Below are 25,389 nucleotides of genomic sequence, written 5' to 3' on the forward strand. Positions count from 1 at the left end.
GGCTTGGCAGCAGTTGTTGGAGGGACAGGCGTCCCGCAGAAAAACCGAGGATTTCCCTCCTAACTCCGCTGCTGCTGCTGCTGCAAGGGAAACGTCGTCCGTCTCTTTTTCCTGAAGGGAAAACGGAGCGCGTCTCCTCTCCCTCGTCAAAGGATAACGAGCTGCCGCTCCTTCTTGCAAGGCTGCCGCTCCTGCTTGCAGTCGCTAGGCCGAAGAGGAAACGGGATTGCCAAGCAGCAGCAGCTGCTGCTGCAGGCTCCAGCTCGCGCCGCCTTCCCCGCTCTAAGCTTCGCCGCGCGCCTTGGTCGCGCCCGGCCATTCAGCGCCGCCGCCGCTGCTGCCGCCCAGCCCGAGGCGGGAGAAGAGGGGAACGGCTCCCGCGGGTAGCTGGTGAGCACCGCAACCGCAATCCAGCTGTGGACGGCGGAACCTTTTTTTTTTTTTTTTGGTGAAGGGTTCTTCTTCTGCAAAGCGGCGCTCCCCGATGGTTTCCCCGACGACGCGGCGGCGGGAAACCGAGAAGACAGAAAAAGCCGAGGAAGGGAGACGCGGCTGGAAGTGGGGGGGGGGGAGGGGGAGGAGGAGGAGGTGGAAGGCTGGCTTGTGCACGCCGCCCACGCCCGAAGCGGGAATTAAAGGCAGGACCGGTGGCCCCAGCGTGGCAGACCGGGACTGCGAAAACGTGAACATTTGCAGCCTCTCCTGGGACGGGTTTAATCAACAGAACAACCTTTGGAAGGGACCTTGGAGGTCTTCTAGTCCAACCCCCTGTTCAGGCAGGAAACCCTATACCATTTCAGACAAATAGTTGCCCAATCTCTTCTTAAAAACCTCCAGTTTGGAGCATGCACAACTTCTGGAGGCAAGTCGTTCCGCTGATTAATTGTTCTAACCGTCGGGAAATTCCTCCTTTCATTCTAGATTGGTTCTTCCCTTGATCCGTTGCTTCTTGTCCTGCCTTCAGGGGCTTTGGAGAATTAGCTTGACCTCTTCTTTATTTTAGCCTCCAAATTCCTTTTAATTCGGAATTCAGAGAGACTTGCCCTATCCACGGGACGGAAATCTCCCTCTTTCGTGGTGGGTGGGGTGTCTTGCTCCCGAGGATGTGGTGGTGTTTTTGTTTTTTTTTGAGTTGCCGCGCTTTGCAGCCTAACCTCCCCCACCCCGCCCGAGAGGCGCGGGAATTAGTTGCCTTTTTGAGAAGCGCGGGAGTGCTAAACTCCTGAGAGAAAGTCTCTCAACGGAAGGAGTTCAGCAGCCTCGCTGCGTCGAGGGTAATTTTGAGAAGGGGATCTTCCCCTCGCTTCTAGTGGAAAGCGCCAGAGCTTTACTTTTTGCAAGCCGTTGCAGGATTGCAGAACGGTCGCGGTTGTGCAAACTGCAGAACCGCTAGTTCTGGCTCTCTCCCCCCCGTCCCCGCCAGGAAACCCCCGCCGCCGCATCGGGATGTTGGGTCTTCTAAACAGCTGCATGACGGGCAGAAATTAAACGGCTGCTGTTTGCCTCCCCACCCTAATTAGTGCCTTTCCATGTTGGGAAATCTTCAGCTGTTAAAACTTCTCTCATACAACTGCTAGTGGCTCAGGAATCCTGCCAGCTAATAAAATAAGCCCCATTTGTTTGCAGACTCTGCCTCACTTTTTTGGGGGTGGGGGGTGGGGGTAACGTGTTTGCCGGATTTGAGCCTGAATTCAAGCGCTGGGGCATTATAAATTCAATAATGATTTTAAAGAGTTCTTCCGTGCCAATGCTAAACACATTTCTCGGGGCATCATCAAGTCCTATCCCTACTGGTTAGACGGGCGGTCACGTTTTATAGCCTAAAGGACGAGACTTCCAGGCATCTTTCGGTTTCAAAATAAAGGAACGTCATTGCAACAGTTTTGCTTTTCTTTTTGCAGAAGGCTTTCCCTTATAGGAAATCACCCGCCTCAACCAGGATGATATTTTAATTTCAGTATGCTGGTGGCATTTTATAAAGAAAGTATCTGGCTCCAGAGCTGCAGGTTACCTGCTCCTACTCTAGAGTAAAGACGCAAATAGCTTGATCTGTATGTGATGGTGATGAATTGGAATCCTCTTGTCTCATATTTTACAAACATTTCTGTGTGTGCACCAACTGTCCTAGAGTAGTGTGCCCAGAAGTATAGACATTTTAAAAATATTTGGGACTTTTGAGCTGTAAAGAGCATATGCAGGAATACATCCAGGTTTGAGGATCCAAGGTATGTACTGTATTGTGGACATTTATGTAAAAACACCGCCCACTTGACTTGGAAAAAAAACATTTTTTTGTCTGTTCAAAGTTACAAATGACACTGACAAAAAGTGACTTACGACCTTTTTCACACTTACGATTGTTGTAGCATCCCCATGGTCACATGATCAAAATTTGGACACTTGGCAACAAGCATGTATCTATGACAGTTGTACTGCCCCGGGGTCATGTGATCTGATGAGTCAATGGAGGAAACCAGGTTTGCTTAACTGGCAAAAAAAAAAAAAAAGATTGTAAAATGGGGCACAGCTCTCTGAATATCTGTCTTGTTTAGCAACTGAAATTTTGGCCTCAATTGCAATTGTAAGTCATACTGTACAGAATCTCTATCCAGCGTTTCCATCTCCCCCATCTTCTGTGGGTTGCAAGTGATTTTTATTTGTGCATAGGATCTACACTGTTGTATCTACACTATTGTACGCTACACTATCATAGGATCTATACTACTGCCTGACACTTCACATTTGTTTGTATAATTTGTCCTCATTATGCGGCATGTTCTGAAATGAATTGTAGCTGGAGAAGGAACCTGCTAAGAGGCATCTCCACAGTTGAGAACACACACCACCATGGATCTCCTAATCAGAAAGGGCACTCCTACAGCTTGGACTGGTTGCTCCCTGAGAGAGGAGGAGGGAAAAGGAGGGAATAAGAAAGTGGGTCAGGAATGTAACTAGACTCTATCCACCTCCCCACTTGGTTTTAGAGACAGGCGGCGGCACTGCCTTCCAGATGGAAAGCAGGCCTTATGCTGCTGATGTTTCCCACCAACCAGGCTCCCTGATGGTTACTAAGGCATATTGAGGGATGTGATTCCTTGTGACTTGGGGGGTGGGGAGGGATGACCAATTTTTTGGATGCAATCAATGACCTTAGTTGAGTTTTTCTAAATTGAGGAGAGGAAATCTGCAAAAGGCCTTAAGCAGGATGGAAACCGCAACGTTCTATTCAGAAGGCCGTAAGCCAGAAGGCCTTAAGCCTCAGCATGTGAACGGTCCTTGCAGTTTTTAATTTCCCCACCCTGATCTTTTCTTTTTCTTGATGGGTGAATACTTTGCCTTGAAAGAAATACTGCTTTCTATACCATGGACATAAGCTTCAGAGTTGGCCAACTGGACAACTTTCCGTTTAGGGCCTTGAACATTTAAATAAAAAACTTGTTAGCAGCTGGACAATAGCTTCTAGTTTGTGCTTAGCATTCGTTATAGTCTCACCAGGGCTCAGGTGTGCCCATCAGAGCATTTTATAGTAGTTAATACTCTTTTATATCTGTCCACAGAACAGTCTTCCAACAACCAAGTGGCTTATGAAACTGTAGATGGGCAAAAAAAAAATTTTTTTTGAAAAGTAGTGGCTTTCTCTTATTCTTGTGCATATTTATTCAAAAGTAATACTGACTTTGGTTCTTATTTGAAGTCATGCATGCTGAGGAGAGCAGCTTGTATTTGAAATCCACTTGCATATTTGAGTATATTCCCATTATGGTTTTCTTCTGCCACTTTGCCTCAAACAAAAAATCAAATAAATCTTGGTATCTGGCAAGCAGGCAGGCAGAGGAAGCCTGTTTGTATCTCAGAAGGTTTGACTCTCGTCTGCCTGCTTCAGATTCCAAGACAGGCTCTCTGAGATGCTTCCAGATATAGATAGAGATCACACCCGGCACCTGCACAACAGGTTTGAAGGCAGGCAGTAGAAGGATGTGACAGTGGTCCAGATAACAGCATGTGAATCTTGTACAGTAAAGAGTTTCTGTTCACATTAGAAATGGGCAGATCATTGTTCTAAAGCTTAAACGGTGTCATTCTTTTGAAACTGAACTTCATAAACAGCAAGTGGAAGGAAGGATTATTTTGCCTCTTTGTTTTTCAGAACTACTTCAACGAACTCCTGCTTATCAGTCTTGAAAAGATGTGTTGAAACCAGTTAGACTACTTTTTCATAACACCCATCTGGCTAGAGGGCCTTGAGAAAGGAGTTGTGTAACACTGCTGAAGTTCTGAGACCTGAAATATTTCATACGCAAATGATGTTCACCCACCATGATTCCTTAAAGGTGTTATTATTTCTGATTTCTTTTAAAATAGGTATTGAAGTTTTTCAATACGAAAAGGCATTTGATTTGATTAAGTAAAAACTGTAGACTGAAATCATGTTTGAAGGCAGTTTTTTGCATGAAAAGGATACTTCAGTTTTTAAGATCCACTGTGAAGTCATACTTAAATAACTATTTCAACTACAACAGTAATCGAATTCTATAATTCACAAAATTTCAGCCAAAGTGCTAATGGTGGGTTACAAGCAGTTTGCTGTCAGAAATATGCCTGAATTAGCTTACAGTCTCCTCTCTTCACACGTTTTCTGTCTTCTTAATCTAGTCAAGCCTTCCTAATCTAGTCAAGCCACTGTTACCAATACACTTTGGTTGCCTGCCTTATGGATGATGGGGAGGCAAATATTAGCATCTGAAAAGCCAGTGCTTGGGGTACAGGAACAGACAAGTTGCCACCCTGCTACTTATCTAAAATTGAGTCTGGCCTTTTTTGTGGTTTGAAGCTCATCTATACAATTTTGTTCTTTTTCACTCAGAGCCACTGCTGCAAACTACTGCACTCTTTGGAACTGCCTCTCTGTTGGCACAATCAACCTAAGGATAATAGAAAGATAAAATTTCCCAAGCCAGATCTGTAGGTTCTATAAATAATATTTTTAAAGGTAACTTCCATTCCCCTATGCAAGCAGCTTCAACACAGTTGGTATCCTGAAAAATCAAGTGGGATTCTTGCAAATAGCCAGGCCGGCTGGCCATTATGGCACTCCGAACGCCGCCATTTCAGTAAGTTGTTAGGCTGGAAAAGGTTGTCATGCCTTCTTGGTGATGACCCCTCCACCCATATGAAAGAGTGATTCTGATCAGCTTCAGAGCTGTCTATGAAAATGCATTAATCCTCTTTTCATGAATTGGGAAGCTTATAAGGATACAGCTTAGTGTGAAGGAATGGTACTTTGATTAATGAGGTTGGTGGGTAACCTTGGCCAAGCACAATTTTTCAAGCAAACCAGATTTTACATTCCACACAGACCACATTGCAGTGAATGGAAAGAGAAAAGCAATAGAAATGCGATGATTAAACAACATAAGAATTGGTCAGAATCGAACTCCTGGCTGTGGGCAGAGTTAGCCTGCAATGCTGCATTCTAACCACTGCACCACTATGGCTCCTTCTGTTATTCAATAGTAATGTGATTTTTAGCAAAAGCAACTTCCCAAAATAAAAATTGGTGTTCTTGAAGCAATTGTACACAATACTTATATTCACAACCCTCATTTATTTATGCTTTAACTAATGGTTTAATCTTGTAGCATGAAGGAAAAAACATGCCTCGCAGCCCCAGAAGGAAAGTAATTCAAGGCGAAAGATGCTTTATTTATTATCCATATTTCCGGACCCTTTTCCTCTATGGATTCCCTTGACATCACTAATGGATCATCACTTTAGTAATCAGAGTCTGTCAAGTCTACTGGCATCATGCTAAGATCCCAAATATGTATCAGTTAGTAAAGAATGAGGGTGTATCCCAAATGAATGTTTGGGATATGTCAAATCCTATATCCAGAAGATAGCAACTTGGTGCCTCTTGACACCAGTGTTTGTCCATGTTGATTAATTTAAATATTTTGAAATAGTTGTTCATACAAGGGTTTATTTGATGACAGGGGATACTATTTCTAGTACACTCTGCCAGATTAAAATCCTTTCAGATTAAAACAGATGAGAAGAAGAAATATTAAAATGGTTGTTACTCCATGGTAGGCAGTTAGATAATCCTCAAATTGATTTGTTTTTTAAAAAAATTATGGGCACAATAAAAAAGGGTATTAGCTTTCGCCATTAATATCTTGGGAAAGATTTGGTTCCTCTTCTAGCTATACATCAGCTGGGGGAAGAGAGGTGATTACAAGTGATTTTAAAAATATTTATTTTTTCAATGTAGTCTGAAGAAAATGGAAAATGGCGGACAGAATGGGCAATGCCCAGCTAAATCCAAAAAATGCTACAAACTGATAAAAGGTAACTAAGAGGCAGAAAAACATTTCATGGCCCTTTGTCACCATGTAATAAATTGTCATTATGAATATAACTTGAACATACGCTGTAGCAAAATAAATATTTAGATTTCCAATATGTTTATTCATAAAACGGGTATGGCCACAGCCATGACTGATTATTTTTATGTTCTGAACGCCTATTTATCCAGTATCATTTTGCACGCACTATCATATAATTGGCTGGTTTATCTGGGAGTTTTTTCTTTGCCCTTTGTGATGGGTAGAACATTTTTAGAGGCAGCATCTTGCCCTGTTTAGTGACCACTTTTAAATCATGCTCTTGCATGTGTATTTGTATTTAAAGAAATTAGTGTGTCATATTACATCATGCATATACAGTACACATGCTTTGTTTTGTATTGCTATCTATATCAACTTTAAGTGTATTTTATTTAATAGGCAAAAGCCTAAGAAAGCATCCATTTGAGAAATACTCATCATTGTATAAAGGTAAAGGTAAAGGTAAAGGTTCCCCTCGCACATACGTGCTAGTCGTTGCCGACTTTAGGGGGCGCTGCTCATCTCCGTTTCAAAGCCGAAGAGCCAGCGCTGTCCGAAGACGTCTTCGTGGTCATGTGGCCGGCATGACTCAACGCCAGAGGCGCACAGAAGGCTGTTACCTTCCCACCAAAGGTGGTCCCTATTTTTTCAACTTGCCTTTTTACGTGCTTTCGAAACTGCTAGGTTGGCAGAAGCTGGGACAAGTAACGGGAGCTCACCCCGTTACATGTTTTAATCCATAGTGCATGATTTGGTTAAAGATCCTGAGTTAATTAGGCACTAAAACAAGGAATGTTGAAATCCCAGTATCCCATGGTAGGAGATGCTGGAGGTTGTAGTACACCACATAAATATTCCCATCCCAATAAGAAACGAAATAGGCTAGCCAAGTAAGCCTGCTTTTTTTTTCGGAGTATAAAATGCACTTTTCCCCCCTAAAAGGGGCTGAAAATTTGGGTGCGTCCTATACTTGGAATGTAGCTTTTTCGAAGCTTTTTGTCAACCCTAACGAGATACTAACGAGTGAATCATTTTCCAAGCTTTGCCTGCTTTTCTTATTGCTTCTCTCTCCGAAGTTTTTTATCCCCAGCGCTCAAAACCAGTGAACTAATGTGCTGAAGCTGACCAGACTAAGGACGCTAGCCAGATGAATACCTTGTAGGCAGATTTTTTTTCCCTATTTTCCTCCCCAAAAACAAAGGTGCGTCTTATACTCTGAAAAAGACAGTATTTAGCACTCACAGATTTTACTATATAGAAAGAGTTGAAAATCAAAATAAAATTGATCTTTAAGACAATTGTAGAGGAATGCAGAGATGGCCCTGAAGATAGAATTTAATGGCCATTAAATCAATCATAATCATATTATTATTATTATTATTGTTATTATTGTTATTATTGTTATTATTGTTATTATTATCAGATGTTATCTTAACAGCTCTTAGATTCTTGGTTAGGACTTAACTGTTAAGTTTTTACGAGTCCCAGACTGTGAATCAAATTGAAGATTAAATCAAATAATAATAATAATGATGATGATGATGATTACAAAGCTAGACATGACCAAGTTGCTAAATTAATCCACTGGTCATTATGTAAAAAATACGACTTAACTATATCCAAAAAGTCATGGGAACAAGAGAATTGTCAAAAATGAGAAGGTGGAGAGCTTTGTGGGACTTTTGAATATAGACAGATCGTCATTTGGAACACAACACACCAGATATCGCAGTTGTCGAAAACTGAAGCGTACAATTTATTGATATCACTGTACCAGGAGACGCCAGAGTCAAAGAAAAAGAACTGGAAAAAATCATGAAATATTGCGACCTGGCCATTGAAACTACGTAATTATGGATGAAACATGTAACAGTGATACCCAGTGTCATCGGGGCACTTGGTACCATGTCCAAGAATTTTACAAAATACATCAATAAATTGCAGCTTCTTACAATAACACCAGCAGAACTGCAAAAAAAAAACCTGCGTTACTCGGAACAATGTATATCTTAAGAAGGAACTTGGCTGATACCTAGGATGCTGGCAGCAACCCATATCAACTTAGCGCCACGCAATAATATTTGTGATACATTTTTAAATGTTCAGTTGACTTGAGTTTCATGTTTAATGAATAAAAGTTTATAATAATAATATAGTACCAATAGTGATAGGCACCTTGGATGAAATGCCAAAAGACTGGAGATCTGGAGCACCAGTTCACATCACTGAAATTGATAAAATCACTGTCTGTTAATTGTAAAAAGCAGCTTTACTTGGAACAGCTTTCATCCTCTGACAATACCTTTAACTCTATGAAAGAAAAATATCTGCCTAACCCAGGTTCTTGGGAAGGACTCGATAGCTGAACAAAAAGGCCAAATCCAGTCTGAATATCTGGCTGACTGTGTAACGAACCATAATGTATTAAACTTTTATGCTGACCATTTGTGAGCCATTCTGGGCAGCTAACAACAATCAAACGAATCACCCAAAAAATCAAACTACAAAAAAATAAAGATAGCAAGCATGATGAAGTGAAGGTCGCATTCTTCCTTGCTAAAGGGTTGGGTGAAGAGTCAGATCTTCACAACTCTTCTAAGCAATAATAGAGTGGTGGTCATCTGGATCTTCAGGGGAACTTTGTTCTAGAAGGCAGGCAATTCTAGAAGAAGGTGCATTTCTGGATCTCAATAGATGGTATTGTTCAATAGAAGAAATGTGCCAACTTGCAGAATTGAATCAGCTAGGCAGATGTTACGGGAGATAGGAGATCCACAAGTAACCAGGGCCTATGCCATGTAAACATTAATTTAGCCTTGATATTCAGAAGAGGCTGAGGAAAAGTCAAGATTGCTTCACCTTAATTTTCTTTAGTGTAAGATGAGAAAGGCAGAACATCTGTCAGTTTCAAGATTCTGCTAAACACCCTATAACAACAAAGTAGAGTTCTTGTAGTTCATATGGTGTCTGTTTCCTAAGATCATGGTGCAAACGTATGGTTGAGGAACAAGAAAGAAAATAACAAATAAGAACGTTATATGAAAACTGTGTATATTCTGTTGCTAACTGAAGCGCCAGTCTAGAACATGAACCATATGATGGCAGTTGCATTCCATTACAACCAAAGGTGTCAGATTGGAAAATACTGCTTGCACATAACGGTGTATGAAAGTTTATGGCAGCACACAAATCAAGGGGAAGTATTATGCACATGTGTACTTCTAAAACATTGCAAATATTGGAGAACTATACCCAAGTCAGTGATGTTTCAATGCTCTTTGATTACAGATCAGTAGTGGGTTTCAAATCCTGTCGCTACTGGTTCGTTTGTGGATGCTCATGCGCTCGCGCGCAACGCTTCTGCGCATGCTGCCGCCACTATCAGTTCACCTGATCCGGGGCAAACCAGTAGCAACTCACCACTGTTACAGATCCTTAAAAACACATCAATCAGGGGAATAATGTTCAGGCTTAATTATGATATACAATAGGAGTCCCCAATGCCCGACTGTGGCCTAGGCTATGAGCCCTGTGCACTCATCTCCACTTGTGCGAGCAGCAGGCGAGTGCATGTCCACATGCTCCATTTGTGTGAGTGGTGGGCACGTGTCTGCTGCTCATGCAAATGGAGCTGCGCACGCATGCTTGCTGGCCACTCCCGCAGAACACTCTCTTCTTCCCCCCGTCCCGTCCCCCTGCCCGTCCACAAATCTTGAAAGATTGAGAAATCTGATACACAATATGCCACATGAAAATTTGGCAACTGATATGGCTAAAGAGGCAAAGGACCACTATTGAGATTATTCTATATTATTTTATATTTCAATATTCTGCCAATATTTTGCATCTCAACTGCATTCAAGTCCCCATTCTTTTGTATTTTAATCTTAAAAAGTTAGCTTGCCAGCAACACACAAAAGGCCCAAAAAGAAACTGACTGTTTTTCTGCATTTTCCTCTATGATTTTGATCCTGGGCCAAGTGAAAATGCGCCACCTGTCACGGATGGTCCCTGACTTTGTTTCCTACTTGGTGGATCACTGGTGAATTTCAAATAGTATTTCAGGGCAAACTAAAATGTAAAGTTTCCAGTTGAAGTGAATAGAAAAATGATGGATACCCAAGAAAAGTGTCCACTGTATAATATGATACCTATAGCCTCTGAGCAGATAAAAAATAGATCGCTCTGCCAATGAATGGTTTTAGGCAATATACCGTATGTAAAGTCCTGTTAGGTTTAGGTCATTACAAATTTAGGAAACCAGCCATACAACACCCATTGTACATCCTGGCTCATATTAAGCCATGAACATGGTTCAGAAATTGCAACGTCTAGATTCACACTTTGCATTGACCAATAAACAAGCAAGGTATTTTGTCACCAAGTTCTCATTACTTTCATATATTGAACCATGATTTTCTCAATCTAGTTTTGGGAGTTCATATAGCAATAGCAATAGCACTTAGACTTATATACTGCTTCATAGTGCTTTACAGCCCTCTCTAAGCGATTTACAGAGTCAGCATATTGCCCCCAACAATCTGGGTCCTCATTTTACCGACCTTGGAAGGATGGAAGGCTGAGTCAACCTTGAGCCTGGTGAGATTTGATCTGCCAAACTGCTGGCAGCCCGTGATCAGCAGTAGTAGCCTGCAGTGCTGCACTCTAACCACTGCACCACCACAGCTCATAATGATCCACTGGTTGGATTCACTTAACATGCTGGGGCTATATATAGTTAAGACTTTAGAAATGAGTAAAAGCTAATAGCTTAACAATCTTTTGGTTTCAGATGATCTGAATTAGAGCATCTATCATAAGCAAACTAGAATGATACTGTTTGTTCATTCTGTAACTGTGTGTGTGTGTGTGTTGTTTTACACTGCCCAAAATCCTTCAGAAGTGGGACAGTTTATATATACTGTAAACAAGCAAGCAAATGCATAAACATGTCTGTTAACTATTGGGTAGACCCTGTCATAGTTAGTTATGAAAACAAGAAGCCTGATTTTGGGAGGTGGTTGTTTCCACAACATTCAAACCCATGGCTAACTGATCCATGTTTAATGACTTCACCTAATGATCTAGATGTGGCAAGATATGGAACCATAAGTAATCATACTACCTGTGGGTTGTGTGGCTCCAAACTTCTCTGTTCCTAGAGCCACACAGTTTGTGATGCAGTAAAACAAGAGTGCCTGAAAGCAGTGAAGCAGGGATTACAGATATCTGATACAAGTCGGTGATATCATATACATCTTTGTACAAATGATAATTATGTAATTTGCCTCCCTTGTGTTTTACAACTGAACCACACAACATTAACTGTGTCGTTTGTGGAATGACATCAAAATACTTGTGAGATTGCTTGCCCCTTTTCTCTCCTATGGATGGTCCTGACATGAATGGTAATCAGCAAACCTCTTAATTGTATTGCATGTCCAATGCTGCTGAAGTAGAGAAATATACACTGTTTCTTAGTTACATCTTTCACCTTTATTTCTTCAATTACAGCTTTATTAGCCAGTGTCCTATCCAAGTATTGTCCAGATATAAATGTCTTTATTGTTAATCGTGTACTTGGGTCATGTTTTAAGACAGTACTAAAACAATATTCTTGAGTTGTGGGCACACTTGAAGTGGAAAAAGTGTGTGGGTGTTTATATGTGTCTGATGATCCCAAATCACTTTCTCCACATTTTTCTTTGCAAAACAAGCAAGTAGCTTAGATGCATATACAAACTCCTACCACTGGCAGGAGGACCAAGTGAGGACCTGTTACATTTCAAGAACAGGAAGGATAAAACAAAGGTGGGGAGAGAAATACACATATGCAGTCTAAAACAATCAGTATGCTGCATGACTGTATCTAAGGTAGCCATCGAGTTTAACAGACACTTCCTGTTTCCTGACTTCCTCCTAAGTTCTCCCTGGAGGCTCATGGATGCAGTATGGTTGGCCAATCAGACATAGGGAACTATTTCTGTAGATCTGTCTGCTCTATGCTTACGGTATTCTAGAAAATAGTTTCTGTTGTCAGCTGCTGTCTGTGATAACATACTCAAGAGTTATTCATTTGGACTGTATAGTTTTAGATTATTTAAAAAAAGCAATCTCCCAGTTCTTGACAGCTGAACATATCTGGATCATTTTTATTAAAATGTGTTTGGATCATACTGCATTTGATCGAAGGCTTAATTATGGAATTTTTAAAAATCATCTCAAACAACATATATAGATCCACTCTGGACATTTGTGGGTAAAGAGGGCACAAACAAAAATGCAAGTATCAATTCCAAACATCAAAAAATGGTTGTTTTGTGGCTATATAGTTTTTTAATAGCAACTGAATAGTAGATTGTTAGAATATTGGATTATTTTGCAATGTCATGATGTTATGATCTGGGAAGAAGTAATTACATATATGAATTTGATTTTGAAACAAAGATTAATATTTTCAGAAGCACACAGGACTTTGTGTATATTCTAATTTATTTATTTATTAAATTTTTATACCGCCTTTCTCCCAAGGGACTCAGGGCGGTGTACAGCCAAAAGATAAAAAACATAAAAAAATATACAATTAAAACAACAATATAAAACCGAGCATATTAGAAAAATGGCCAATTAAAAGATTTAAAATTTAAAATTACAAACCCTAAAATAATAAAACCCCGGTTAAAAAATTTAAAAATATTGGCATTGCTAATGAAATTGGCAGCTGAAAACTGAAAATGGTGTAAGGTCCCAGAAGTTTCCCTTACAATGGGTTCTCCATACTTATTAATGCCAAGAGGATAGTTACGTAAAAATTATTTATATACAGTATATTTACGTACTCTTTCTCGTGTACACACACTGAGCCCTCATATGCATGAGAAACCTTTATAAAGACAATTTATTTTAATGCTGAAGTTTCTTATTTTTTTCTATTGCTATCCTGTTTTATTATAAGAATAATAATAGATTGTTAAATTATGCTACAAATCATTCCAACAAAAAAGATTCTTTCTCCCATGCAGGTGATAAATAATATAAACATATATAATATTTACTAAATATGGAATATCTATGCCTATTTTTAAAAATATTTTCATTTAATTTCTGTATCACTTCTTTGCACCTGTCTTTTGATTTACTTACATGCTTTAAGCCATTATTAGACAAACAACATCATGGCTTATCCCTTTTTCTTTTTTTTCCTTTTCTTTTTTGGTTCCATAATTTGTCGCCATTGGGTCAAGATGATAGCAGATTGCAGAGATTCGAAGAGGAAAATAAAGCTTGTTTGCTGTCATTGTAAGCTCATTCTAATAGTTTGAATAAAGTGCTTTGAATCTTATCTATATAAAAGTTACAATATGGTATTTCCTACATACATCTATTTTGCGTGATTACTCCAGGTCCATATGATTGCTAAACTTTAAACTTACTAAACTTGGACCAGGGAGAAATTCAACATACCCGGTACTCCCAAGGCATCATAATCCTTTTTTTTGTTGTTTTTGTTTACAATTGCCACTCCTTTTCCTACTTTTCATTTGGTATGTAATCTGGTACTTCAAGGATCATTATGTGCTTAACTCCACCATGCCAACAGAACAGCTGAACATGAAGAAAACCGAGAACCCACCATCTGAACTTGCTCTTCTATTTCTGCTGCCAAGGAACCTCAATCACAAGCTCTGATTAGCAGAAAACAAATCACTGCTGACCTGCTGGTCCATATGCAAGATGAGACTGGGCCTACCTTGCTTGCCGTTTTTGGACATTCCTTAACCAGACACAGATTCTTAGAACTTAAAAAAAGACTTTGTACATTTAAATTACTCAAATTTGCTTAGGTGCCTGCCTGAGTTAATGAATGCTGTTTTAATGCATAAAATTTAAATTTCTGAATCCCAACAGTGATTCAAAACAAAAACAAAAGGTCCCTCTTTAAAAAAATCATGGCAGATATTGCCATTATTTAATAAAAAGACTGAGTGCTCTTAGTGTGTGCTATTACACGTGTGTAATAATATGTAATATTACATATTACAGATGCACACATCTCTAATATGTAATATAGATGTGTGCATACACATAGACACAGATCTACCTAGTTTCTTTTAGCAGGCACAGGTGCTCTTCTTTTTCTCATGCAGCCGTTAGTTGGAGTTAGGAGAGAATTCTCAAATGTACAGTATTTTTTGCTTGCATTCTTAATCAGGCTTGGAATTCATGTTTCCAGGGACTACTCTATTGCTACTCCTGATTTATCCAGCAATTCACATCCTTAAGCCAGCTCCCTCTCCCTCCAATTCTTTCCCAGATTTGGCAGAAGGAAACGCTTCTGCTGACATTTATGGCATGTATAGTTAACTTTAACTGAGAAAATGTAATGAAAAAAGTGCTATGGTTAATATTAATTAGCAAGAAAATATGGGCCATGAGGTAATATATCCACATTTTGGTGAGGCTATGAATACTGAGAAAAAAGGAAGTCATTCAGAAATTGATTGTATCTCTGCATCACCATTTTTGTTTTATTTGTCCCCACTGATATATACTAGTGGCTAAAATCACTTCACAGACAATCCATTCTATGCAACACATTTTATGCCATCAAAGAGGCATCCCTGATAGGGAGTGCCAAATTTTTCAGCTTTCAATTTCCAAAGATTAGGGGGTGCTCAAAAGTTGTGACGTGCCTGGGGGATTGTAAATTATTTTCATTACATTAATGTAATTTAGGTGTGCTTGGTAAGTAACTACAAAAATGTAACTTCTTAACATTTTGTTTCATTTGAAGCAATAATAGCACCGTCATCTTTTTCCCTCTGTTGCATCGAACTTTGCAAATATTTATTTTTATCCTGCCCTTCTGCCAAGGTACACATTTATAAGGTCTGTTCTGTGGACAAGATGCTTACAAAACCAGTTGTAGCGGATCAGTGGTAGGAGATAGCTACATCACCACTGCCATCTCCTGCTTGCAAGCACCTCAGAGGTATGAGAAAAAAGATAGGCCTCAGCCTAATCCAAAAGGGCTATCATTCAAGACACGATTATCTCACTTCTTCACTATAGGTAGTCTTCGACTTATGACCACAATTTAAGCCCCAAATTTTTGTTCCTAAGCGAGACAGTTGTTAAGGGAGTTTTGCCCTATTTTACAACTTCCTTGCCACAGTTCAGTGGTGGGTTGCTCCTGGTTCTGTCCGGTTCTATAGAACTGTTAGTAAAACTGCGGGAGGCTCCGTCCACCCGCCCCGACATCATCAAGGGGCTTTTGCGAGTGCTTCCGTTGCGAACTGATAGTAAAGGTAAGTAGAACCCACCCCTGCCACAGTTGTTAAGTTAGTAACATGGTTGCTAAGTGAATCTGGCTTCCCCATACACTGTGTTTGTCAGAAGGTCGCAAAAGAAGATCACATGACCCCGGGATACTGCAACCATCATAAATATGAGTCAGTTGTGTCTGAATTTTGATCATGTGACCATGGGGATGCTGTAATGGTCATGTGAAAAACGGTCATAAGTCATTTTTTGTCATTTCAAACAGTCTCTAAATGAATTTTAAGTCTAGGACTACCTGTATTCTATAATAACCTAGTAATTGGCTCTATGTCAATGATTCAATGAAGACCACAGCTAAAGTTGACGTTTGATATGCTGAAGATACATTACTTCTCACAGATTTTGGATGGCTTTCCACATCTATTTATTTATTGCTTGCTTTTATATTCAACTTAGTTTCAGAAACTAAAGGCAGCATGAAGCAATTCTCTTCCCATGTTACCCTATCAGTCTGTGAATGAGGAAAGTTAGTTTAGACATGATGATGATGACTGAGTGAGATCTGAGCCTCATTCTCTCCAGTCTTTAACTACAATGTCATATGAGTTAAACTATGAAATTACCAGCCCTTGAAAATAGACCAGGTCAAGAAACAAACATAATAGGGATTCTAGGAATGCTACTTTGTTGTTGTAAAGTGCAATAACAAAATCTTGAAAACATGTTCAAGTTTCTTTCCTATCTTATGCTAAACAAAATCAAGGCTGGGTTATTTTGAATTATTTCCTCACACTTTCTTCTATCTCTGGTGTGTACAATAGCTTGTCCAAAGCTCTCCTTCCTCCTCCTTTAGCAGTCATATGTTTCCCAGGTCCAAATTCCTTGAAATATGGTACCTTCAGAAGTAGCAATCGCCATCATTGTAGAGCGTTTGAAAGGGGACAAAATAAATTTGTGCAGAGTTAAATTACTACTGAATATTAGTCTTGATCTGGCTTCTGTTCAAATGTGAGAGATTCCATACAGAAAGATACACTGAAAGAAATATAAAAGAAACGAGAAAGAAAAAGTACAATATCGAAAACAATAGAAAATGAGAAAGAAGAGCAAAAAAATACTTAAAGAAACAATTTGTTTAAACCAGTTTGCTCCAGAAGTTAAGGCAGCAGGTTAGAAACCAGGAGACTGTGAGTTCTAGTCCCACCTAACGCAAGAATGCCAGCTGGGTGGCCTTGGGCCAGTCATTCTCTCTCAGCCCAATCTATCAGAAATGGTTCTTGTGGGAAAAATAGGAGGAGGAAGTATTATGTTTACCACCTTGAGCTATTTATAAAAAAATATAAAGGCAGGATAAAAATCAAATACATTTCTGGTCTTCTGTACAGCAGTTATAGACATACCGTATAATATCATCTTCCCCTTTCAAAATTTACATGATACAGTTTCCTTTTGCTCATATATGCCCCATAATTTAATTGGTAGATCTAGAAATCACCTGTTTATTTTTATCCATTTTCAGCAAAAAGTCCAAAAATGGTTTTCATTCTTTTAGAAAAGTAGTGGTTGTTCCCTCCCTGATCAAACAAGTCAATTTAGCCATTTCTACAAGCTGTATCACTTTCACAGTCCATTCCTTTGTGGTGCATATTTCTGTATTCTTCCATTTTTGTGCAATTGCTCGCTGCAATTGCCATATAGAAAACCAATCATCCATGAATCTTTTCAAATTGACTTTCTGTAAGTTCTAAGTCCTGTAAGTGTTTTCCCGAAAATAAGACCTACCCAAAAAAACAAGCCCTATTAAAAGTGGGTGGGCATGGCCAGCACAGGAAGCAGCCAATAATGTCCAGCAGTAGCCACAGCCCGCACAGTGCAGGTTAATTACCTTTTGAAGAGCAGCTGGAGGCAGAGACCGGGGGGGGGGAGTCATGTGATCTGGATGCGCTGCAAGAAAGCTGAGAGTCATTGGGCCAGAGCAGCGGGTGGTCATGGGAGGTTCATCTTCACATATCAGGATCGCCTGCCTTCCATCCCATGCCTCTGTCTCTGGCTGCTGCTGGTTCCACCGCACGAAGACGAGCCTACTGCAGCTGCCTGCCCATTCCAGCCCACTGACTCTTGGCTTTCCTGCAACCCACGCAGCATATCCGGATCACCTGCCTCCCACCCGCCGTGCCTCTGCCTGCTGCTTGGGCAGGGAATCAACTCACTTGCGCTGCACGGGCTGTGCTACATGGGCTGCCCCAGTGTGTGGGGCAGCCCATGCAGCAGCCAGGGACAGCTGCAGCTGCTGCCAGATACTGTTGGTCTGTGCACACTTGCGGTCTCGTGTGCACACTGGGGGGCAGGACGCCCAGCCTGGCTGATCACCCTGAAAGCGTGTTTCCTCAAAAAAAAGCTCCAGTGCTTATTTTGGAGGCCCCCCACCACCACCAAAAGAAATATAAGACCTGGTCTTATTTTCGGGAAACACAGTAGTAAGAAGTATTCTGATTTCATCTGAATGTTGATCAAATGTGAGAGATTTCTAGTGACCTTGTTGGCCATAAGGTGATACAGAATGCTGGATTAGAGAGACCCTTTATATATTTTGAAGGATTTTTTTTTTTTACTTTTTGAACCATCAGAAATATTAGATTATAATATCTTGGATGGATGGACTGAGACAGATACTAATGAAAACCTCAGGCAGGCTTTGAGTGTGTTAGTGAAATACTCTTTACAGCAGCCTCATCTTCTATTGGAATTGTAGGAGACAGATGCTAGTTTCACACTCCTGTCAGCTCACTAGATCTTTGGGATTGCAATTGAAAACTGCATATATGAAAGATGGAGCAAAAGATCTATGGATTTGGTAATTAGCCTTATGTATAAAGCCAAAGTCCTGACTTACTTCAGCTGTGGATATCTATCCTGCATTGGTGCACAGCAGAGATAGGTTTCAACAGGTTCTGACCAGTTCTGGAGAACCGGTAGCAGAAATTTTGAGTAGTTCGAAGAATCGGTAGTAAAAATTTTGACTGGCCTTGCCCCCATCTATTCTCTGCCTCCCAAGTCCCAGCTGATCGGGAGGAAATGGGGATTTTGCAGTAACCTTCCCCTGGTATGGGGTGAGAATGGAGATTTTACAGTATCCTTCCTCTGCCACGCCCACCAAGCCATGCCCACCAAGCTATGCCACACCCACCAAGCCACGCCCACAGAACTGGAAGTAAAAAAATTTGAAACCCACCACCGGCACACAGCCTAATAAGAAGGCTCTTGCTGAATATTTTGCCTTTACATTTTGATATTGCCCTCTTAGTGTTTTTCATTGTTTGGAAGCTGCTTGTTCCTTCCCTTAAGGAAAGGCTTACATTTTATTACTATAAATATGTAATGGTAAAATAATAAAAAGAACATTTAGAATCAGTTGACTTGAAATTTATTCCTGTGGAACCTGAAACCCTGAGATAAGGCAAACATCTTTTTTCCCATTGTGAAATGCCATCACAGGGCCCAATGCTGCTTGTTCACAACATAATTATTGCTGGGTGGTGTTTTTTTTCAATGGCTTGTGGCTGCACAAACGTACTAGCTTACCATTTGGTTAAAAGAACAAAAATGTGCCAAACTGGGTGGAGTTAAAACACAGAGTGGAGATACACAGTGATGTGAACATTATTTCTAAGACGATGTGGCTGAAACTGTTATCTTCTTTGCTGCCTGGGATAAAAACTAAATCAGGTAAAGTTGTTTACCACTCACCTAAACCATGTCTGTGGTTTAAATGCCTGGAAGTCATCGTTATTCACCTGAAATGAATATGCAGGTAGCTAAGGGCAAGGCTATACTTGTGAGGAGTCATTAAGATCCACCACACCCTCTTTTCGCCTCCTTTCCTTCCCACAGGGTGCAGGTAGTACAGGACAGCAACATTCTTCCCGCAAAAGGTCTAAAGATCAGGTGAAGGTAGACTTGGTGAGGCAGATAAAAAGGAAGTTCTTTTCTTCCAAACTGGTCCATCCAGAAACAGAAACAGAAACTCTCACCCAGACAGAAAGTTGACTTGGTTTAATGATAATTAAACTGATGTTCAAACTCCTTCTTTGCAAGTGAGTGTTTCCGGGCTAATCACCATTTCTCAGTCCAGCCAACCAGAGAAGAGAGTGAAGAAGTAAGGAACTTTTTATGGTAGAGTAACAGAATACTAAGAGTTGGAAGGGACCTCAGAAGTCTTCTGGTCCAACACTCAGCTCAAGCACGAGAACCTATAGTAGTGGCCGCGAATCTATGACATGCGTGCCAGAAGCAGCATGCAAAACCATCCCTTGAAGAATGTGTGGCCTCACTGGCTCCTATTCTGTGTTCCTATGATCACACGCATGCCGGTCAGCTGGCAGCGGAACCTGGAAGAGCGGTGTTCCATCACACATGCGCAGGTAGGCACCTGGCCTTCCAGGTTGATCTTGCGCGCATGCGCAATGGCCAGCTGTTCGTTGGGCGTGCTTCCATGCTGGTATCCGGGTGTTCGGGTGCTGGCTCGCGCATGCGTGATGGATGACTGCTCTTCCGGGTATTAGCGCTCCTGCATGCGCGAAGGCCAGCGGGGCCACGCATACCACACGGGATGGTTTCGTGTGCCACTTCTGGCACACAGGCCGGCACGTCAAAGGTTCGCCATCGCAGACCTATAGTATACCATTCCAGACAAATGGCTGTCCAATCGTTTCTTAAAAACCTCCATAACACCCACAACTTCTGGAGGCAAACCTTTCCACTGATAGTTCTCTGTACAAGAAATTTCTCCTTAGTTCTAGGTTGGATCTCTCTTTGATAAGTTTCCATATGTTACTTCTTGTCTTGCCCTCACGTGCTTTGGAGAATGGTTTAACCCCCTCTTCTCTGTGACAGCCCCTCAAATATTGGAAGACTGCTATCATGTGACCCCTAGTCCTTCTCTTTGTTAGACTAGACATCCCCAGTTCCTGCAACCGTTCACTGTATGTTTTAGTTTCCTGATCCCTAATCATGTTTCTTGCTCTTCTCTGTATACTTTCTAAAGTCTCAATATTTTGGATTTTTTTGGTTTGGTATGAGCAAAACTGGATGCAGTATTCCAAGCGGGGTCTTACCAGTGCAGTATAAAGCAGTACTAGTACTTCATCTTGATACTATCCCTCTGTAACACTAGAACTACAGAAGGTCAATAAAAAAAAATTCAGCACATCATACATATATAAATTAATTCTAAAAATACATGCAATCAAGATAGCAGGTTTTTTTTGAGACAGTATTAAGTTAGTAATGAGAAAAATCACAACTGTTCAGTCAACATCCCACTATATTTAATAGACAGCCTTTTCAGACATTTTCATCATGCCTCAAAAGCTGTTAGACCTGTCAGAGTAGAAATTATAGCAGGGAGAAGAAATAAATGGGGGTGAACCTCAGGCAAACACATTTGGGTGCAATGTAGAGTGCTCCTGAATTACACACAGAGTTGCCCAACGGTGATGTGAGGATGGGCAAAACCATCACCTTCAGCTTACCTTTGCAATACATTAATTAGGGCCCTACTTTACTCAAGCAGTGACTTTTCTGTCTCCGTCCTCACTCTGGAGTAACGAGTTGGCCTACAGCCAGTGGTTACACGGCTCCTATCAGTCCTAGCCAAGAAAATGCAGCTGCCTGCCAAAAAGTTCAGACAGATTAAGACTTCAGCTCACTTCGACACAGTTCAGCTAATTTGCTTCCCGTAGAAGTGAGAGCAGTCCCAAAACTCCTTATATATCCTGTGGGGTGGGGCTCCTGCCCCACCCTTCCCTTTGATGATGCCGCCTCTCTAATCTTCTGAAGCGCGGGTCGGTCCAGGCTTGATTAGTATGCTTAACAGCTGCGTCTGTAGGCGTAGCCTGAGGAAGGGAGGAATCAGGGGATGTCGACCTCATTACGTCCTCCGACTGGCCTGGTTCTGGCTCCTGGAGCCAGGCCAAAGGAATTGGTGCTCCTGAGGTAAGCCTTACCGCCCCTTCCCCCTCATTCTCAGAGTCACTTTCAGGCATGGGGCCAGGTTCGGGGGCTGGAGCCACAACAAGTGACCCACCTAGGAAACAAGTCAACAACCCATTCAGAAGAAAGCCAAATTCTTGTGATGAATTTTGAGATGAATCTTGTGAGTGGATGAACTGAAGGAAGGTTATCAGGCTTACTCGCTTTTAAACTAAAAAGCAGGGAAAAGTATGAATAGGTAGAGCTTTTCCAGTCACAAACTCGATCAAACACTGGAATGAAAGGGGTTAATTGGCCTCTGGGAAACCTACGTACAGGAGAGATAGCGTCTTTAACAATGCAAATCTAAAACAACAGTGTTATCACTGGTGAATAAGAGCTGGGCTATTTATACCATTGGGCTTTAAATGATCAAGACTGTGCACCAATGAAAATAGGATCCACTCCTTACTGTTTTCCTCTCTAGAACTGTGCATTTGTATCCACACATTCTTACTTTTCAGTTGAAGACACAGATCTGATGAAATGGATTGTAGTTCACACAATACACTGGCTAGCCTTTATCGTTCTTAAGGTACTTTTGCCATCATGGACTAAGAGAATTGCTGTATATTCTGGAACTTATTTTATTCTCAGGCTTTGAAATTCCATCCAGCTTGTAGTCATAGACCATTCCTCTACAGAGTTGATCTAATCATTCTGAAACACCATCTGCCCAGCAGCCATTCCTTTTTTTTGGTCTGTTAATGGATTCAGATGTCCTGATTAATAACTCATTTGCATAGTGATAACGGTATCAGGAGGAGACCCTCTTTCACTGAAAACTATTGTTTCTCTAAAGACGGAGTGATACTACTGATTGCCTTCTTGTGAAATGTTGAGATGACCTTATAAATTCAGGGCCACTCTTTTCTTCCTGGAGGGTGAGGCAAATGCTCGATGGTGCTGCTGAGAAACTGATGCCATGATTCTGAAGGACAGCATCCTATGGTTCCCCCCTTAACTCCACCCTGCAGAAGCTTCGGAGGATTCTGCTCATCAAAGATGTCGAAGCAGATTGGCAGCCCAGTTGGCTATTTTTACTTGAAATATGTACCCATCTTGAACTTTACTGCGAGTAACAGCATATATCATCTAACATCCGCACAGTTGTGTGACTAACATGTGATTAAAGTACTAAACATATATTCCATATATCCTCCTCCTCCTCCTCCTAAATGAATGCATAGTAGGATGAAGACTTCTTCATTAAAGGTTATGGGGTGGATCTACCACATTCTGCAGGTTAATAGATAAGATGTTTTTGAGTTATCCAATCTAGGCCTGAAAGATAGTGAGTAGTTCAAAGTTACCCAGCCAGCTTCTGTTTCTAAGGGAGGACTAAAACCTGGGTCTTTCCACTCCTAATCCAGCATTCTAACCATTAGATCATACTGGTGATCGTCTATCTATGCATCTGTTGGGTATATAAACATAGATAGGGACATTTGCCTTTTGAATTAATAAATAAGTTTATCATTTATATTTTACAAAAATAGATATTTCAATAGAAAGCTTTCACTTATACAGTGGTACCTCGGTACTCATTGTTAATTGGTTCCAGGAGGTGCAATGAATACCAAAAAGGATGAGTACCAAACTATTTTTTCCCATAAGGAATAATGTAATGAATCACAAGGCAGCCAACACTGACAAGTTCTAGCTTGTGCGTTGAGTACCAAACCAACAATAAGTACCAGGACAAGATTTTTGTGTCAAAATGTGTTGAGAACCAAATTCAATGAATTTCAAAGCAATTGAGTACCAAGGTAACACTGTATATGGCAAAATATATATTTTAATATTCATTTTTATTTTAAAACCTTTATTAAATTAAACTAACTATGCAAATACATTTGTAATGTTTGGAAACTGTTGGGCTGGGAGTGACATTCCAAGGGAAAAAAGCAATTCTGTTGCAATACAATTAGATGCATTTTTCTCCCAAGTGTGGTACTAAATGAAGCTGCAAAGGAATAGGGAACATATGGGAGCTGTTGGCCCATATCAGTGTTCCCCCTCCTTCCTTTCCTGCAGGCTGATTATAGGTGTGTCTGTTTCTAATGTCTAAAGGTTGAATTGGCATCCCAAGCTGTAAATACTTATTCACACGGTAGCAGATTGCATATTGTATATAGCCGTTTATAAAGACTTTGTATTATCTTGTGCCAAAAAGATGGCTATGAGAGGTTAGGAATTTGGAAGGTAGAGTGAATTTAGAAGCCCATGTGTATTTGATTCAACATGAAGTTCCAATGGGACTTATTCTTTGGTAATAAGTCCCATTGCCTTCATCATGAAAGCCACTGTTCGGTTTTAGAAAGAGACCTTTAAATATTATTTTCCAAATGCTCTTTTGCAGTCATTCCCCAGACCTAAATCGGCTCAGCTATCAAAATATGTCCTCGGTTTTATGAGATCACGAATTACGATTGAGTACCAATTAACTTGCTAATTGCCAATTAACAACTTTTGCTGGTGAATCTGTCATAAGTCAAATCTTGCTGCAATTTCTAGAGCTTTTTGCATGGATTTGTGTAGATTTATAGGTGTTTCCATCCACAGTTTAGGGCAGGTAACAAAAGCAATAGCACCATCACAAGATAAAACTTATTCCATTTTTAAAGTGGCCCAATTGTTTAAATTCTGGTTTTTTTTTAACCTGTTTAAAACTGAGCTTGAAGTTTAACATTTTGGTTTTCATTTGTTTCAAACCATGAAAAACTTTGTTGGATTATACCCCTGATTCATCCTGTATAGAATCTTCCTTCCAATTAATGACAAATCAATGACTGGGATCTATGGATTATAATGGGAAAGTGTGGTTTTGAGCCATAATTTAATGCCTACATTTAGCACAGTTTACACAATCAGTTAAAACCAAGACAATCAGATTATGGTTTAGTTTAATGTGTGAATTCCATCCACAGTAAAGAACTATGGGACAGCATTTGGGTACAGTATCTACTTCCTAAGGGTCACATTGATATCTAGTTTCCTGAGACACTAGATGGATGGCCCCCACCCCCATGTTCCCAATCATCCCCATTTATCTTGTTTTCTAAGCAAGTAAACAGACTTTACAAAACCATGCATGTTCTAAGAATAGGTGTGGAATAGAGAGATTCTGCAGAGATAGTCAGAGAGAAAAAACACAATACTGAAAATGGAAGCCTTGAAGTCCGTCAGCTTCCTATTTTATTTTGTTTAATTAATCCATTGCAAAAAAATACTAAAGAGTTGGACTGGATCAGATTGGTTGGCCCAAATGCTGCAGATTGCTTGTCCATGTTTACAGGGGTGGATATGAAATGTAGAAATCTTACTCTTCAGGCTCACTGTGGGTATCTGATGTTAAGGCAATATCAAGGGCTTCTTAACACTCAAGCTACAGAGTTATTCGTAACTTTTTCAGGAGCATACAATTGCACCAAGATAGGGTAAAACCTGATGCTCCACTGGCAATCCCTGTGCACAGGCACAAGGCTGCCATCTATACTGTCCTTGTTTATAGTGTATGGGATGCTTCAAGGACAAGTATAGGTGTATAGTATCTCTAGCTCTATTTCCCTCTCCTTTTACCAAATGTCACTAATCAGTAGGAAAACAATTGACTGGTCACACAATAGGATGGAGATAGTAGGATGGAGATGGAGAAGAGACTAATTCTGATAATTACTAGACCAGTGGA

General features: G+C 40.6%; 2 long non-coding RNA genes across 6 annotated transcripts in view; one reads left to right on the forward strand and one right to left on the reverse strand.

The window, feature by feature from the left end:
• Nucleotides 1-25,389, reverse strand: part of LOC131194657 (uncharacterized) — a 79,240-nt gene that overhangs the window by 47,365 nt on the left and 6,486 nt on the right. For both annotated transcript variants that reach the window (XR_009154260.1, XR_009154261.1), the window contains exon 2: nt 2,356-2,487. This is a non-coding gene — a long non-coding RNA (uncharacterized LOC131194657). The remainder of the gene's footprint in view (nt 1-2,355; nt 2,488-25,389) is intronic.
• LOC131194654 (uncharacterized) lies at nt 251-7,649 on the forward strand. Of its 4 annotated transcripts, XR_009154253.1 has the most exons (5): nt 251-390; nt 4,148-4,331; nt 4,865-5,111; nt 6,272-6,348; nt 6,786-7,646. It is a non-coding gene; the product is annotated as an uncharacterized LOC131194654 (long non-coding RNA). The 4 variants fall into 4 exon arrangements; XR_009154252.1 differs by having other exon boundaries at nt 6,272-7,649; XR_009154255.1 differs by lacking the exon at nt 4,865-5,111 and having other exon boundaries at nt 6,786-7,644.

This window comes from Ahaetulla prasina, chromosome 3 (assembly GCF_028640845.1).
Source record: "Ahaetulla prasina isolate Xishuangbanna chromosome 3, ASM2864084v1, whole genome shotgun sequence".
Taxonomy (NCBI): Eukaryota; Metazoa; Chordata; class Lepidosauria; order Squamata; family Colubridae; genus Ahaetulla; species Ahaetulla prasina.